At 32.7% G+C, this 16,519-nt stretch overlaps 1 pseudogene; it reads right to left on the bottom strand.

Annotated features, from left to right (window-relative positions):
• Positions 1-10,970: 10,970 nt before the first annotated feature.
• Positions 10,971-13,923, bottom strand: LOC129294662 (amino acid transporter AVT6D-like; annotated as a pseudogene).
• Positions 13,924-16,519: the final 2,596 nt, after the last annotated feature.

The following is a 16,519-nucleotide window of genomic DNA, read 5'->3' as shown; positions in this document are numbered from 1 at the left end:
ATTGGCATATGTTTAGAGATGAAGAATCATGAGCTCGTGATAGTGAAAACTGGGCATCGAAAGAAGTAAAGGGGAAGCAACAAAAGGATGTTTAGTTGTGCAATTGTGAATGCCTCCAAACACTCCTCACGGGGTTTTTTAGCTCTTCTCTTACTTCTTTCTTTTGTCCTCTTTCTCCCTCTCTCTCCACACGTGCCATCCTATCATTCTCATCAGTCTAACTCATTTTCTTTCTTTCCCTCTTGACAGCAAAATTCTCATGGAATGATTGCGCATTTACGCTACATCTAGCTGGCTACGGATATACTCGGTTCTAGCGCTATTAGGAATAACATGTCATCCCTCAAGTAACCCACTTTATTCCTCATCTATCTTGATGTTCCTTTATTTTCCAAATTTTTTTCAAACTTAGGAATTATACTTGTGAAGAAAGTTAATAATAATAGGCTTTGAACATGAAGATTCAGAGTAGGCCTGCATAGATATGAAGCAATCGAGGTTACTGACACTAAAATGACTGCACATCCGCTTCCTCCTCCTAGATTTTTGTTACACTATTGGCTACATCTTATATTATCTACGGTACCATCGTAGAAAGTGAAAATAGGCTAGACTTTCTTCCATGAGAATTTCTAAGCAAGTCCTGACTAAACAACTTCAGATCTTTGATAAATCAAGCAAGTTTTAAAATTGATGATTGCAAATGCTCAGAGATAATTAGTAGCGTTAGGTATGAGTATACATAATTGTATAGATTTATTCACGCACTACAGATGTATACGCATATGTATGCATATACCGATATATGAGTACATGGATGGGAGAGATCATATGATATTCGTCTCAGTTGCAGTTCTTACAGCTTCCAGTATTGTTTGCATTCCATAAGGACAAATAGCATACCCACTTCCGTTCACATGTGTGCTCAATAATCATCACAACAAAACAATATCCTCCATACACAACCCCTGTTCCTTCCTTGTCTCATGCCCTTTTCCATTAATAATACTTCTTCCCTCTGAACTATTTATCTCTACACTCTTTTGGATTCTGTTAATGCTTCGCTGTAAGTTTTCCTTGTGATCTAATTATAATTTTCCCTCCTTATCCTCTCCACCACTATGCTTTCTTAGATACTTATATGTGTACCATATATGTATACTCTACCAAGAAATTTATAATTCACCTATATCTAACTGCATGTAACCCTATTTCTCTTTCTTTATCATTTATAAATATAACATTTCTGAATCATGGCCCGTATATTCTTCATATGCATAGGAACTTCTCAATTCAAGGTCCTGTGGAGAAGATAAGAAGCGTATGAAATGAAATTGCGTACACAGACACTTATTTAATTTGTATATGTCTATAGGAAACACACATACACAAATACATACATACATACACACAATTGAAAATTTGACAACATCGAGCTTAGCAACAATTTGTTGATTGAACAGGAACCGGTAGTTGTTATACATGAATTTGATAGTATTGTGAAAATGTGGCAAAAATACAAAATTATATAGGTAAGCAATTTGTCCTGATACGCGTTAGGAAACTTGTTCTAAGTTTATTCCAGCAAACTTGAGCACTGTATTCTTGTTGGTTTCATTTCAGTCAAAATCATATATTAGTTTTTAGTTTGCCATTTTGCTTCAGAAAACAATGATTGAGTTGTAAAAGTCTTTTATAGTAGAACAATAGGTTAAACTTATCCCATAAGTTGGTGGTTAAGAATATGAAGTCTGAGTAGTTAAGAATCATGATAAACCGTGTCAAAATAATTTTAACAGAAACTGCATGCGTGCTATTAGTAAGAATGAGTGAAAATGAAATGAAGCGGGCTTAGCTTTCTTTCTTGTGTTATTATGATTATGTTGCTTATTCTACTTTTTCATTAACTTCGAACTAAAGGACCATGCATTCTGAGTCGTTTTATAGCTGGAGAATGACTAGTCTCCACTTGCGTGCGTGATGAAAGGGGATGAGTAGTGCACTTCTTTAGGACTATATATGTGTTAATTAGTTGCAAAAAAGGAGGAGACTAGAAAGATTCTGTTTTGTATTTTGATCTTGCTTCCCCACGTGTTCCATGTATGGTGAGTATGTATGCGTGAGGAAGGTATAGAACGGGGAGAAAGATGGTAAATAGGGGAATGCTTTTAATTAATATGATTATGTATTGATGGAATTAGTTACTCTTTTCATTTTATTTATAAATCATTTTCAACATATTTTATCAGTATCAAAAAAAACTTTAAAACTTATTAACTCTGTCTTAAAATTTATTAAGTTCTCAACATTGTGCCTATTAAATATACACACTTCAATAATATATTTTCTCTCTCCAACATTTAATGGGGGTAAAAAATAAAATTTATGATAAAAATTTAATGACGTGATTTATAAATAGAATTAAAAAAATTCTTCTCTCTCTACCTTATAAATAAGACCAAAGGGAGTATAATATTGCAATTTATTACTCTAACGTATATGCTAATTAATTCATTATGTGATATGATGGAACCATGTATTGATTTTTATGATCTATATGCACTTAGCCATCTGTTTGCATAATATTATCATGTGACCAAATGGCCACAAGTAAAACCAAAAGAATAAATATTTTTTAAGAGTCCAATCATGCAGATAGAATATTAATATGTTAATTTATTTATAAAATTTTCTCCTGACATGTCAAATAATTTTGAAAGATATATCTACAATGTCTGTCCTTTTAAATTTAAAAATAAAAATATGTTATAAATTGTGTTAGCTAAGTTTAAGACTATAAGCAGGAGTGAAAACTGAAAAGTCCTATCGAAAGAAAGTAGTCTGAGTATGTATATGCAAGGATCTTATATGGAGGGTGCATGACTAATATTGATCCAAGTTGAATTAGATATAGTATTAAATTTATTTGTATAGTTCATTTCAATGTCTAATAAGAAATCTAGATAAAGAGGAGCCTCTTAATGTCGTAGGATCCTCGATCAACGTTAACGCTGGCCCAAGTCAATAGAATGCATGGTTATAAGAAATTCTAGAATGCATGGTTATAAGAAATTCTAATTCATCCGTTATTAGGGTTGGGATATACGTACAAAGTGAGAGGAATATTGTCTTTCTAAGATTAAATACAGCATAGATCCTATTCTTCCCTTTCCCCCTTTTTTTTCTTATGTTAGGTGTTACTTTTATTTTGTTTATTGTAAGTTAATGTGTGTAATTGCTGCTATATATATATATATATATATATATATTTTAGTGTTTGTATATTGCATAGCGTATGGTAAAATAATTAGTTAGTATACTAATATTCTAGGATTCCTGCACCGCGATGCGTTTGCTAGGTAGCAAGAAAGAAGAAGTCACGTGAGTTGCACTTTGGAAAAGTACATTCACATGCCAAAGTGACAATGGAAATAAAATTTAATAAAAGTATAAAGTGGAGTAATAAGGATTTGTGTTGTTCATGGACAAGTAGAAGGAGAGACATATTGCCGCATGGTGGCAATGCCAGGAATCTGTTGAAAGATAATATAAACAATTTAACTAATTAGCCAAGTTAGGTTGGTTTGTATTATGCTCATCACTGCTTATGTGTTTGCAAGGCCAATATTTATGGTCCTAAACCAAGTAAAATTATTGCAACACCTTACATGTATATATATGAATGGTTGTGCATGTAATTCAGATCCGACTCTTTTCTTTTCTTTTCTTTTCATTTTCCTCTTAATAAATGAGCTCTATTCGTTGTCTGTTATTGTTGAAACAAATTCAGAGGTCTTCATCAGTACATCTCTCCCTCTCTCTCCACACACACACAAGTATATATTTTTACCTGAACTCTCTCTCTCTCTCTCTATATGGGCCAGTGCTATAGGCAGCTAACATTCCCACACACACGACATGAATGCACGTACAGTGATGTTTCGCTCTTTTTCCTTTTCTTTTAGCCACTGATACTGTATTCCATTCGAGGAGAGCAGGTTCTGTAAATAGATAAATCCTTGCGTAATGGACAGCTATGCTAGTTTATCCTGTCTATAGCATAAAATTCTGTTACCTATAGATAAATAGATATGTGGAGCAGACGTTAAATCAAAGGAATATGAGGTGGTGTTTGTCCTTGCTTGCTTCAAATGTCAAGAAACTCTCCCAAAGCCACCCGCCTACTTAGCTAGCAGATGAAATATAGTAGAGATGGTGGAGTCATGGAGGATTACACCTTTACTTACTAGGTCTTTTCTAACTCTGATATTTCTCAAGCCTCTTTCAACTGTTTACGTGCGCTCGTTTCTGGATCCATAGAATTTAGTCCTCGCTCTCGAAATTTGATTGACTACGAGTAGATAAAAGGAGAGTTACATGCATCTTTTATATATGTATGAAATGTTTTGGACACGTGTGCAGACTACGGTGTGAGATAAGTTTCAGTTGGTAAATGTGTAACTATAATCTTTGTCGGTTATAAAAACGTAGGTTTGTGTGAAGCCCGCCTTATCGTTATTTTGTTGGCACCAACCTTGACTAGCTAGCTGCATGATGATATTACCCCCAGAGGGCAAAGGAAAGGTATTTGTTAGCTTATGAAGCCCTGTGGTTGCGCAGATAACTTACTCAGTACCTGCACTGTCACAGTTGCCAATCTGTGGACTCTTACCGAAGATTAAGTGTGCGTTTAGTTTTCAGTTTGTTAAAAGTTTATTTGATAAAAATCAATTTAGTGAAAGTTGGCTGTTGTAATGAAATTTGTATTTGGATATATTTTTTCAAAAGTCAATTTAATACACTGAAAGTTGTTTGATTTGTGATAGTAAAATGTGTTTTTGAATGTACAATTATTAAAAAGTATTAATTTATGATGATTTAAAATTTTTATTATACAAATGTAATATATTTGAAATACTTAAAAAATGTGATAAAAATTTTAAATAACATAAATTTTAATCTATAATGCTAAAAATTTGATATATAGTTATTTATATTTTTTTAATTTGTAATTTTAGAAAATGTAATAAAGATTTATAATTTTTTTATACATTAGTACTAAAAATTAAGATGATTAATTATTCAATTTATAATGCTAAAAAAATTAATACCTAATTATTACTATTATTATTATTGAAATAATAATTATATTTTTAATGAATTAACTATTTTTTTAAATAAAAAATTAAGATATTAAACTTGGGGTAATATAGTCAAATAATATTCTACTTTCAAATTTACTTTTCAAAAGTTTCAAATAGTTACATTTCAGAAATTTACTTTCAGCTACTATTTGAATATACTTTTAGGATGTGCTTTCTTACAAAATATTTTACCCAACAACTTCTAGCTTTCTAAAAATAAAATTTTGCTTTGTGAATGTGAAATAGAAGAAAACCAAATGGACCCTAAGTCTGGCATAAAGATCTAATAGCAAGAAAATTTAAGGGGGAATGGCATTAAGGGCTCTAAAAACAGAATTTATTACAATTTAGACCTAAATAAATTTGATATTGCTTTGCAGGCCTTGAGACCTTTATTGCAATATTCCTTCACACTAAAAATACAAGTCTATCCTTTATTTAATTTGAATTCAGAACCTGCACAAAGCCTCAAAGCAACAGAATAGATCATATACAACACAGCGTTCACTATGCATAAGACGATGTCTACGCATGCTCTACAGAAAGTCCATGCATTTCAAGTATTTTACTAGCCTAAGCTCTAACAAAAATGACTAGGTAGACCATGCATGACATATAACATTCTAGATTTTAACTTTGAAATTTTCACTATTTATAAGAGTATTTTAGTCAAATTAAGTAGATTTTTAGTTAATAATGTTTTAGGGAGACTAATGTAGCTAACGATTTTTTAAACAGCCTTAAAAAAGGGCTAGATCGAGATACAAGCAAGTCATGGCATGGAGAGAGATTCAAAATAAGTGTGGAGTTTTTTGTACCATACGACACGGCACATGTACAAATTTTTGCATTTATCAGATACATAATTAGATAAAGAAATAGAGATATCAAGATGGCGTCGAAGGGAGCTCGTGGTCTGCTAGGGCATGACCTTGGGAACATATTGGAAGCATTTGGAGCAAGATTTAACTTTGGGTAAGCTTCATTCACTTCTCCCTCTCCCTTTATGCGAGTTTTTTTGATGATTTAGGGATTTTGGAGCTTTGATTTCATGTTTTCTTAAGTAATGGTTGAACCTATTACCTTAGTTAAGATCTTGGAGAGTTAAATCAAGCATCTAAACCTATATTCATGGATTTTATAAAGATTTGGATTTGTTGGTCAGGATTTGGAAGAACCCTATATAAAAATTAGATGATTAAGAGCAATGTGGGTAATGTAATTGTATTGTTTATGTGTTGGGATGTTAGATAGGGTTAATGTAGTGTGTTGGAAGGATTGTTTGGGGCTAAATTGAGGTTTTGAGCATAATGGGTACGCCCTTTATATTATTAAATGGGATGATTAGTGAGAGGATTTGATAATTAAAGGTTTAATTGTGTAGATTAACTTTTGATCGAGCATTGTGGTGCTAGTAGACATATGTAGAGCCATTAGTAGACTATGGTAACCCTTTTAGTGATAAAAGAATTGAGGTAATCAGATTGTCTAATCTCTCTTTTTGTGTGTTTAGATGGTAGTGTGTAAATTTAAAATTAATATTTTGGTTTGGTATTAACATGGTAATAATATGAAATTATGATTTTGAAGTTATGTGGAGTGGAATGAAAAGTTGTTTAATGTTTTAGTATTTAAAGAGTAAATGCTATTTTTATGTATAACTACTTACGAAAGTCTATGGTTTACGTGAAAATGAACAATTGTGATCATTGATATGTTATGAGTATCTATTGAATATACTAAGTATGTTTAGTATGATTATTGTGAGAGGGTAAGAGTTCACCCTAGTATGTTGTAAGGATATTGTTTGGAAATCCGTATAGTACATTAGCATCATGGAGATCCCAGTGCTCAGTATTATATTATTTGGAAGTCTCAGTACTATAAGTGTTATATTGAGTATCAACACCCCTAGTAATTGTAGACAGGAGGAATCTGTGGTTCATAGTGGGCAAAGGCACTCTTAACTGAGGTTGCCTCCTACTAATGGTGAATTTAGGCCAATCCAGTCATATGAATTTAGTCCTATTGAATTGTCAACTTATAGATTTAGTCAGAAGACATAAGGAGGGTATAAGGTGGTATGCTGATCGTGCATATCATTCTATAACCATATGTGTCGATTTATAAGACATATTATATGATTTTCTATGCCACTTCACATGCACACAAACTATTCTCACACACGAGTAGTTGATTAGACTATTTGGTTATTGAGTGGCTAGACTCACCCCATGGTTATATTTTATAAGTAAAGGCTTTAATAAGGGCAAGGAAAAGGAAAGTGCAATTGAGCATTGAGGGGACTAGCCCTCAATTGTATAATCCTTTCATTTATTTTTAGGTTTGTAACAAATATTATATACATATGCCAACTTAGGACATATATACAATTTTGTTACATACTTGCATGATTTTTATTGTAATCGTGGGTATCTCAGCCTGAGTTTAGTGTATCTGTGTTACAATGATAGTAAGAGGTCGAGATACTAGTATAAGTGTTAATTTTGTATTGATTTATGTGTTTGATTGGCCATTGGATTATTTATGAGAAATTATTACCCTTGATGGAATTTATGTTAAAATTAGGATTTTGGTGTCCAATTCTTATCTAGGTTGTTATTATTATTATTTGAATGCTTGAACTGGTTATTCATAGTTTATTTGAGTTGATCCAAGTAGTTCCACGGTTATTGACACTTGGTTTGGGCTCTTGGGCACCTTGGTTGTGATTTTTGAAAGAAAATGTGTCATTTTGGATTCGGGTGTCCAAATCTCATTTGACTCAATATTTGAGCGTGAGATCAGTGCTAATAGCTAGGTGGCTTTAAGAGCTATGTATGGATGCTTGAATCACTTGAATTGAACGTCGAACAGTCAAATGGCGCGCTTTGAAAGTTGGCCTAAAAAGCTATCATGACAGGGTGCACATGCCGTAGTGCGAGGCATAGAGACGAACGATGCACTACACCGCAGCGTACTGTGCCTATGTAGCTAAAATATTTTATTGTATTATTTTATAGTATGATAAATTTCCTATGCTTTTGTTATCTTATTTACTTGATTTTAAACTATAATTCGAGTTCAAATGGTCTTTTAAAAAGGATTTTCTCTGGATCCTACTTTGCTTAAGTGTTTCCAAACCCTTATGTTATGATGACCATTCACCTAGGGATTAGACTAATCTTGGTTATCATAATGGTATTTCATATTTGGTGTTCTAGGTGTTTAGTAATGTTAAGGATGACGTTACACGACACAACATCCACTATACACCAAACTATGTCCATGCATGCTCATCAACAAAAAGTCCATGGATTTTGAATATTTCACTAACCTAAGCTCAACAAAATGACAAGTTAGGATGACCATGCATGACATAACATTCACTATCCACAAGATGATGTCCATGCATACTTAATAGAAAGTTCATGCATTTTTAATATTTCACAAACCAAGGCTCAACAAAAATGACAAGTTAGGCAGACCATGCACAGCACAATATTCACTATGCACAAAACGATGTCCATGCATGCTTAATAGAAAGTTCATGCATTTTCAATATTAAGAAGGACAATTACATCATATATGAGTAGTTTCATGTTAGAACTGGCCTAGGTACTAAAACAAATACCCACATGAAATTTGACATGATATTTTAAGTCCAAAACATCTAACAATTGCTTCTCTATATACAAATAAAAAATGTCCGTGATTCTCAATTACCTAAAAAATATTACTTGGGAATGCGTCTATATACATAATTATAGTTTGCATGTATACACCAAAAAGGAACAATATGACAACTTCTCATACTGGGTTAGGATTCTTGCATGTCTTGAGACTGTATCCAACCTCCCTACATCTTGAACAATGATAACTTTTATTTTATTTTAATCTATAATGAACAAATTAATCCAGGTAAATGCCCACATGTAGAAGCCCAATTTTTATTTTACACAACTCAAAGTTTATTTTTACACAACAGATACTCCAACGTCTTTCACAGCAAATTTTCTTCACATTAGGAGTCATATTTTATTCAATTCACATGTCAAAATTCAATATGAACTAGTCAACCATCATATTATACACAACTAATCCACTCTAAAACTTTCACAACCAACTTAATGATTTAGCAACCTTTAGCTTATATCAGTAGGTTAGGCTTAACAAAATGTACAAGTAGGCAAACAATGTATAACACAATATCCACAATACACAACACAAGATTCATATATTTTTAATTGAAAAGCCATACAATTCTACTTTATCAGTAGGCTAGACTTAAAAAATGCTCGAGTTAGATAAATAGTACACAATACAATATCCATTATGCACAATACAAGGTTCATATATTCTCACATGAAAGTCATGTGATTCCAATTTATCATTAGGTTAGGCTTAATAAAATGCACAACTCAACGTTCAATAACTACTCAAAGTTTATTTTTGCACAACAAATACTCCAACATTTTTGACAGTAGATTTTTTTCTTATTGGATCATATCTTGTTTAGTTCACATGTAAAAATTCAATATGAACAATTCAACATTATTATTGTATAACAATTAATCTACTCTAAAACTTTCATGGCCAAAATGGTTCAGCAACATTTAGCTCATATCAACAGTCAGGCTTAAACATATGTGTTTCACACAAGAGACCTATTACCACTTCAACAATTAAAAGACACACATGTACCAAATCAATAAGGGAGAAACAAAATTAAAAATCCTTACCTATAAACAATGATGATAGAAGCTTCAAAAAACAGATGATGTTGCTTGAATAAAGAAGATGAAAAAGATCAGCAATAGCTGGCGATGTGTAATGCAGGGGAAAATGAGGTAAAGAACTGACTACAATGCACAATATGGGAGGAACAAGGAAGAAGAATGATCGAAGAGGAAGATCCTAACCACCACAGTCCTTCTCCAACAGCAATAAGGGGCAAAGGTCCACAAGTCACCCCCCACAATTGTGACCAACAACAACTCAATGCAAGGAAAGAGAGAAAAAATAATGAACCGTGCTTCGTCTATCAACACCCACGACTTCTACACTCATCCACACCAGCGACGATCAATAATGGCAGAGTGACGACTGATGAAATGAGAAAGAAGACAAGAAAAACAATGAACTATGGTTCATCTGTTTTGTTTCTTTGAGGGTTCGCATGGCTTTTTTGATTCAAATTAAACAAACGGCAAAATTATATTTTTGATATGAAAAAATATTGTAATTAGGGCCCCAAGGCTTGCAAAGCAATATTAAATTTGTTTAGGTCTTGAATGCAATAAATTTTTTTAAGGTCCTTAATGTCATTTTTTCAAAATTTAACTGCATGCGTATTCTAAAGTAGCTATAAGTCATTAGCTAAATTAAGACTACAAATCAGCATAGCTATAAGAATGTTGTAACCCTCACCAAGTATTTTTACACGTTTTAATCTCAAAGATCAAGAATCATATTTATTGTAATATTATTGTTCCTAAAATCACGTAAAAAAGTCAATGTTTTTAAACACTTCCTATTTCTGTTCTTCAATGTGTGTTTTTTATTTTCATTTTGTTTTTAAAAGCTTAAATTTAAATATATATAGTTATATACCCTAATAGTAGCGGAGAGCAAGGGGACCAACAGAAGCCGTGGCTCTCCCAATTTTTTTTAATTTTTTTTTGTATTATATAGATGTTACATACTTTCAACCCCCTAAAATTTATAAAACCTTTATAATATATATATTTTTTAATCTTGACCCTTTTATTTTAAAATCTTAGCTCCGCCCCTATACCCTAACATGCAGGTGTTAGTTATTCAAAGTTCGAGACAATAATCAACGTTTAAATAAATAAGAAAAATAGCAACTGAAGCATAAAATTACAAAGAAATGCTTTTCAAAAATAGATCTACGCAGGGATCTATCTTTTATAAGCTTCCATCCGGGTTACTCAAGTCTTAAAACAGTATGCTCAACGTCTACCTATATGAGATGTTTGATGCTTTACATGCTTGTAATACTCAAAATATTTGAATTATTCCACAATGTACATTCAATTCTTCAATAAACCTAAACAACTAAACAACCACCCCGACTACTGAACAAGGTTTTCCCCATTCTCTAAATCATTCACTAATCAAAACTTAAATGTAGTGTCCTAGTATTTCTTTGCCCCATATAAAACTTAAGAAGGAAAAGAGAACACTTGAGAAAATCCAACTTAAGACTTGTGAAGAAAATTGCATATGTTGGTGAAAATGGCAAACGCACTAGTCACCACAGCAAGGATAATCATTATCAGTGCGATGATTTTGTCCCCTCTGGTCGATATACCTTGAGCATCCCTGCCGTTGAATTGAGAACAAAGAAAATTAGACAAAGCTTCGTAGACGACCCAACCAAATGGGAATGGACTTAGATGAAGAGAGATAGAATATATACCTCAGGGCAATAGCAGCGGGGAAGATGAAGGCAAGGCTTAACGCAGATGTTGATCCCAAAAGCTGAAAGAAGTACCAAATATCTGGGATTGATATAGCAGCAAGATAGCTGGAGATTAGCAGCACCAGAGTGATGGCCATAAATCTCTTGCTGTCGGTAGCTAGCTGAGACATCTTGGGGAAGAGGAGTTCATCTATGTTGGTTCTCAAAGAAAAGTTCAGGAGAGGGAACACTAGCATAATATGAAATGCATAGCTTAACCGGATCAAGCTATTGAGCACCGAACCAATGGTAGACTTGGCATTCTGATCAAAATTGATAAGAATGTCTGACTTGATTGAATCCCCAAATAAAAGGTAGCCAAATAGGCCTATTGAGAAGTAGATGACTGCGCAAAGCACTATTGCTATTCGAACTGCTGTCATCATTTCAGATGGCTTTGCAAGCTCAAAAGCAATTGGATGGACTGCAAATACAACCAAATGTAAACTCAGAAATTTTCTAGGCATGTAGTGAAGGGGCGGGCAAATTCACAAATGCAAGCCAAGTATATACCATTAAAATGAAATGTAAAAGCTGTGACTATGACCGGAACAGCAGTAAACAGATCAAAGAAAGAAGTCTGCTGGTCCAAATGTGGAATTAGCCTTGGGATATGTGTTTTGCCCGCGAAGAGAGCAGCTATTGCCATCCCAGAACATATACCAACGAATGCCACCGCTAGAACAGTAGATATTGCGGAGCTGAATTTTAAAGACTCTAGCAAACACCAGCCAATGTGACCAAAAACAAGGCACGTTGTGAGAATTATGCCACAGTCTCTTCAATTTGAAATACAAGAAAGCATGCCATGCTCTCAAATCTGATCCCAGACCATAATTTTTAACCCAAGCGTGATATAAGTGTACTGACCTACTCGTCTGTACAAGACCAGTGGAAGCATGACACAAACCAACGTGACAAGTAGAGCAAATTCTCGAGAGTTCCACCAGTGAATTCCAAACCACTGTTGCAATATGCCCAAGTGCACTTCACCTTTTCCAGAGAGCACATCCCCTGTTTAGTACATCAAATATTATTTGAACGTCAGGATGAGTTGATATTTAGATATGGGGCAAAGATATCATCCAACCACAATCAAAAAATGAACCTTGGATCAAACATATATTAGATCAATTCTCATCAAAAAATTGAAAGGAAATGAATCATTATAACAAATGACGTTACAATTTAAATTTAAATTAATTAAATGCTTTCCACGATTCTCAGGCGTCAAGATCCTGCATTATGATGTTCTATTATCAAATTCAATGGTCCGCATAAATTTACAAAACCGTTTATCGGCCTATATAATCTCAACGTCGAAGTATTTATGCTATACAGCTTTAGGACTGAGAAACAAATTTATGATCTTGTTTTAGTTCATGTCTAGAAGTGACGAAATTGAATTTGGGCTCTGTTGACTCCGTGTCTGAAGGAGTTGATAATAGGCCTTAGCTACGAGTTCGTCTACACCTTTGGCTTCGCAGCAGGTCTGCTTTGGACTCATTTCAAGCCTATGGCTTTGATTTTTTTTTTTTTTTTTTTGGGGGGGGGGGGGGGAAGGTCTGCTTTGGAAACGTGCAAGGGTCTGCGGGAACTGAAAACTCTTTTTATTTCTTAATGCTCTTTCCCTTGAAATCTCGCTGAATTGGAGAGGGGAAACAAAAATACTAAAACTGGGTTTAGCTAAAAAATGCCGAGATCAAGATCCTCCGAGTTCCAATTCTGACAAAAAGAAAAAAGAACAGCTTCCAATTAGCTACGGTAAATTTATTCTTACCAATAATAATCAAGTACATAATTAAGCATCCATAGTTGGTAATTATGACAAGAATTTGCGTGGCCACTGCGCCCGCCGGCCCGAATGCCTCCCTCATCACGCCGGAGTATGTGTCTCGCCGGGATGTGTAAACCGCAATAGAAAATCCACAGATACTTCGGCAAGCATAGCGATGATCAAAATCATCACGAAAGCCGGAATCGCACCCACAACCTTTACTGTCGCCGGAATGGACATGATTCCAGCGCCCACTATGGTCGTAGCAACGTTGAACACTGCACCAGTAACCGATGCTGGTTTAGCAGCTCCCTTTCTTTCCGGCAATAGGGGGACGCTCACCCCGGCCGCCGGCGACATGTGGGCGGCGAACTTATGGGGCGTTTTTTCTGGCCGAGGAGTGACTTCGTGTGGTCCAGAGAAGGAAAAATGGAAATGGAATTGTCCCTGGGCCTATGTAAATTTTACATGGCCTTCAAAGGGAAGGAAATAATGAGGACTTTAGCATTATTCAGACGATAAAGGAAGAAAAATACATTTTTGTCTAAACTAATGAATACAAAATGTTATTATCTATGAGGCAATATGCCAATATGGTACGGATAAGATCGGAATCTAAAGTCAGGCGGCTTCATAAAAGTTTTAGGACGCAGAATACCTGTATAAAAGATTAAAGATTAAGGTTCAATTTTATTTATATATTTATTTTTTAAAAACATTTAATAGTTGACACTTTATAATTTTAAGTGAAATAATTTTTTTAAACTATTTTTTAAAGAAAAAAAACTCTATTCAATTAATCAATTGTTAATTTTTTTTTGTTGACATGATATGTGCGTGGAACCCACACACAATGACATTTAAGACTTGCATATCTTTTGGTGCTAATTTATCTATAAATTCTTTTTCTAAAAATGCTAAGCACTTTAAAATTTTTTTCTCGAAGCGTTGGACATCTTGAAATCTTATTAACATACACTTTAATAAATATTATTAAAATATTAAATATTTTAATATTTAATAATTTAAATATTACTATTTAAAATGTTACACCTCCCAATTTAATATTTTAATATTTTTGATATTTTACAATTTTGTATTAAAAATGAAGCAAATGAACCTTCAAGTTAATAAAGGAATTTTTTTTCTCATCTCTCTATTTTTCTCTTGTTAAATAACTTTTTTGTAACATATTAATAAAATAAGCAATATTTTTTAAATAAGTATTTTTGTTGTCACATTATTTGTCCTGATTTATCATGTTTATGATTTTACTATTAACACTATGACATATAGAAAATATTAAATTTGGGTGATGCAATATTTTAGAGGAAAATCATTAGTTGATCAAAAAATTAAGGAACTTAACCAATATTAAAAATATAAATAAGTTCCGACACGCACAAAAATGTAATGATTTGGATACAGTATCAAAAAGAAGATCAAAAATTAATATATAAAAAATAAGAAGTCATCTATAAATTTATAAAATGCTAACAAAAATAATATAAAAATATTAAATTGGATAGTGTAATATTTTAAATAATAATATTTAAATTATGAAATATTAAAATACTTAATATTTTAACCATATTTATTCAATTTTATTTTAACAAGATTTTAGGGTGTCCAGCGCTTCGAGAAAAAAATTTTCAGATGCTTAACATTTCTAAAAAAAGTTAAGGAAAAAATTAACATCAAAAGACATGTTATGTTTTACATGTCACTGTGCGTGGACCTCACGCACATGTCATGTCAGTAGAAAATAAAAAAATTAATGGTTGTTTAATGAAAGGGAGTTTTTGTTTTTCTGAAAAATAATTTAAGGTAAAATTACCCTACTCAAAAGTATAGGATGCCCAGCGGCCAGCACTCCTAAAAAATAAATACAAAGATAAAATTAAACCTTAATCTAAAAATTAATAACAACTATTAAACACCATAATTAACTTAGAATTACATTAAAATAGACTGTGAATTACCAAACTTGAGAAATAGCCTCTCAAAGATGGTTGAATGATTGAAGAATGCATATTATGTGCGATATATATATACATACATACATATATATATATATATAGCACATCAAATAATTTTTGGTGTTGCTACTTTTATTTTTCTCATCCTCTTTACAAGTCATTTTTATCAACTTTATTAATATTAAATAAAAAAATAAAAATTTGTAAAATTTTAAATATGTCTTCATATAATAAATATAAAAAATGATGCCATGTTATTTTTTTCATGAACTATAATTTTAAAAATATTTTTTAAATTTTGATATGATTTATAGATTGAATTAAATAGACTTTTTGTGAGTGAGACCGGAGGAAGCATCATCATGTAAAAGAAGTCATTTTTTTAATTTTAATAAATAATATATAATAAAGTGGATGAATCTATAAATTAAAATCTTATTATTTTTAGATTAAGAATAAGACGTGAGCGAGGTGACATTGTTCCATACTGCACCGCTCCACCTGGCAACCGTGAAAAAGAATTTTCATAATAAGGTGTGGTTTACTTTTTGGCGAATTTTTGCACGCTTTCGGACTTCTATCCACCCACGCAAGGACACCCAAGACATCAATTTTGACCTAACCTTGTTTTTCATTTTCTCCTGGCTAGTTCCTTTTAATTTGCATTTGTTTCATGAAAAACATGAGTCAGTTGCACCCAACCATGACGGTGACGACTCTGCGTGATGGTGGCCTTCCTTTTATTCTAAACAACTCTAGTGGGAATTGTTCGTCAATAACAATACATTTCCAAACATGTTAATACATACGAATGAAATAATATGTGTTTGATTAATGTTAAAAGATTACAGTGTTAAAAATTACAAGATTGAAAATGAAATTAAAACTATACATATAGATGTGAAAAAATTCAATATTTGGGTCAATGTTTTGCATCTTTTCTTTATGCGACTTAATCCTCCTTTTATAATGTATAAGCTACGACAATTACTCCTATGAAATCTGGAAATTAATTGCACAGTTTATTCACAACACGTTTTGTTATTTAATGGCCAGCTCGTGTTTCCATAATGCTCATGAATAATGGGCATGTCTTCACCAAATTTGAGGTCTGAGGGCCCATTAAAGTTAT

The sequence above is a fragment of the Prosopis cineraria genome, unplaced genomic scaffold (assembly GCF_029017545.1).
Source record: "Prosopis cineraria cultivar Desert tree isolate PC_DT_omini unplaced genomic scaffold, ASM2901754v1 PC15, whole genome shotgun sequence".
Taxonomy (NCBI): domain Eukaryota; kingdom Viridiplantae; phylum Streptophyta; class Magnoliopsida; order Fabales; family Fabaceae; genus Prosopis; species Prosopis cineraria.
The sequence above is the reverse complement of the archived record's forward strand: the minus strand, read 5'-3'. Positions and strand labels throughout refer to the sequence as shown.